At 41.2% G+C, this 2,862-nt stretch overlaps 1 pseudogene; it reads right to left on the bottom strand.

Moving 5' to 3' along the window:
* Positions 1 to 439: 439 nt before the first annotated feature.
* Positions 440 to 816, bottom strand: LOC106834929 (small ribosomal subunit protein uS3 pseudogene; annotated as a pseudogene).
* Positions 817 to 2,862: the final 2,046 nt, after the last annotated feature.

Below are 2,862 nucleotides of genomic sequence, written 5' to 3' on the forward strand. Positions count from 1 at the left end.
AGTGTTCATAGGAACTCTCTGTACAATCTTTGCAACTCTTCTATAAGCCTAAAATTATTTCAAAGTAAATAAAAAAATAACACTATTTCATCATAATCACTTCAAGTACATGTTGAAAATGCAAATTTCTCCAATTCTGGAGACATGGAAATGACAGTCCTGGAGCAAGGCCTAGGAATCTGCATTCCAAAAGGTACACAAGAAGATTCTGATGTTGCTTTTCCAGGGAGTTTTCACTGGAGAAGCTCTGATCTGAAAGAAACATTGATCCATGGTAAAATGAATGATGATTGGAGAGGAGGAAATGAAAAATACAACCTGAGGCTGTAAAAAGTCTCTTGGGTGAGATCTAGATTTTTTTCCTGTTGTGAAAGATTTTTATTAAAGGTCTTTACAGAGCAACATCCAGACTCCAGATCCAGCTGCCAAGGAGACCCTGTTATGCTGTGGGTACCGGCTGGGGCACAGCAGGTGGCTCTGGCTTCCCACCCTCCTATTCTGAGATGGAGGTGGCAGGATCTCATCTTTGGTTTCCACAAAGCTCATATGGTCAGGCAGGGGCTTCTTAGGGCCATTCTTACCAGTTGGGTTCCAGGGCCATTCTTACAAGTTGGGTTCCAGGGCAGCATGGTCTTCACTTTGATGCCCAGCATACCCTGTCTGAGCAGCACATGGCACACGGCAGTGACAACATAGCATTTAATAGGATCCCCACTATGGATCTTCAGACCATCCATAAACTTCGTGGATTTAGCACTCTGTCCTTCAAATTTTCCCAGATACCACAACCTCTCAGTACTTAGCCCCACTGTCCATTATGAACCACAGCACCCCACATCAGGCCCTCTGCACAGTAGGCCTCCTAGGAGTTTGTCACACAGAGACTCTGCCTGGGCAACGGCACACAGACCTCTCTGGCCACCTTCTCAGCATACCTCCACCAGTTGCTGTATGACATTAGGCAAGTTGTTAATCCGCTGGGCCTCAGATTCCTCATTTATGAAGGAAGATGGTAAATATATGGATTTCTAATGGTCATTCCTGCATAGCGCATAAAAGGAAGGTCCAGAATGGTGAATAGTAGGCTCCAAAACCTTATGTCGGCAGCCACAAGCCTCCGCCAGCACCTCTGCAGAATCCTTTTCTCTTATGGCTCTCAACAGGACATGGCTTTGTGCAGCATCGTTCCCATGCATGCAAGTGTCTGGCCCCGCAGTGATTTAAACACAGCCACAAAGGAGACACAACCATGAGAAAAAACACAGTCACAGTAACAAGGTCAGCAGCGGGGGACATTAGATTTTGTATTTGCTTTATTGAGTGCAGAAGCAGACTGCAGTTCTGATAGCACGCCCTTTTGCTTTGCGAAATAGAAATCCTAACTTCCATCTGTGAAGACTCTGGGGAGAGGAAATGAGGTCTCTGGCTCCAGGCCTTTCATTAGAGAGCAGTTTTGTACCAGATGCGGCCACAGACTCAACTACCACATCTCTACAGAGACCCTACCCAAAAGAAGAAGAAAGATGGATTCAAGTCAGCTCAGAGCAACTGAATTGAGAAGTGGCACTGACTAGTCTTGGAACTGCTCCTGGCTTCTTGCTGCACATGCACGCATTAGCATAAACTTCCCAAACCAGAGGAATAAGGTCTATGTCCAAATAAAAATTCTACAGGGCAGATAATATGCCAACCCCACCCAATTCCAATTATGTTGCTCTCACTCAACAGTTTAGATAGATGAATGTTTTTAATGGTACCTATGAATCAACTCTAAGTTTTGTTTTCTATACAGAGAGTATATCAGAAGAATATATGACACACTTTCTGAGTACAAAAAGGTTATTTGCTCTTATAAAACGTGGTTGCACAGCACATGTAATTTCTCTAAGCCTGGTTTCCTCATTTGTGAAGAGAACTAATAGTACTTACAAATGTAATTTGAATCCTGACAATAATCCTATGAGTTTTATTTTATGTTAAATTATCCACATATATGCAGAAAAGGAAAATGAGCTTTGACATCTAAATTTCTCAATTTAGAGATTAAGTACAAGAGCTGGGATTTGAACCCAGATCCAACAACTCTACAGCCCACACGTCTATTAGGAGGACTCCAGGTAAACAACTGTAAACTCTGTAGCTTTTCATAAAAGCCAGAATAAATTTATGTCTCTAAAGCATAAGAAGAAGAGAAAATTTGGAAAAAAAAAAAAAAAGGTCTATCTTTTATATCTGGTTCGTCAGTGGGACAATTTGTGATTTAGTATGATTTCCTTAGAATGAAATGTGTTCGCTATGTGCAGAAACAGTTGCCTTGACGTCTGGGAAGCAAGGTCTACCCCAAGGTGAAGGACAATGAACAGAAAAGATTCCATCTACTCATTCCAGGGACGCTGGTCTTCTGGATTAAGAATTAGAGATGACGGAGTGAAAAGAATTAAACAGAGTCGATAAGCTGGAAGACAACAGTATAACTGAACCAGGAGTTTGATTTTCCTTTAGGTTTTGTTTCACTTTGTTTACGTGGCGGGAAGACCATGTTATTTGTTTTACCAGGACCCCTGCTTATTGTCACACAAGTTTTCTGTTTTCCAACTCTAAAGGGCATCACTCATACTCCTAATAGCTATCCATTTGTTGAGACATTATGGCAATTTTCAGGCAGATGACGATAAAGTGACTTGAAGTCTACATGGAAAAATCACATTGATCAAAATCACTTTTTCAGTGAAGACTTTCTCAAGTCACTTTATTGTTATCTGCCTAAAAATTATCCTAATTACCATGCCATTGTTTATGATGATACATTTTTCAACATAGACATTTCCTAAATTCAAGCTATAGTACAAAACAACAGTAATC

Source organism: Equus asinus, chromosome 9 (assembly GCF_041296235.1).
Source record: "Equus asinus isolate D_3611 breed Donkey chromosome 9, EquAss-T2T_v2, whole genome shotgun sequence".
NCBI lineage: Eukaryota > Metazoa > Chordata > Mammalia > Perissodactyla > Equidae > Equus > Equus asinus.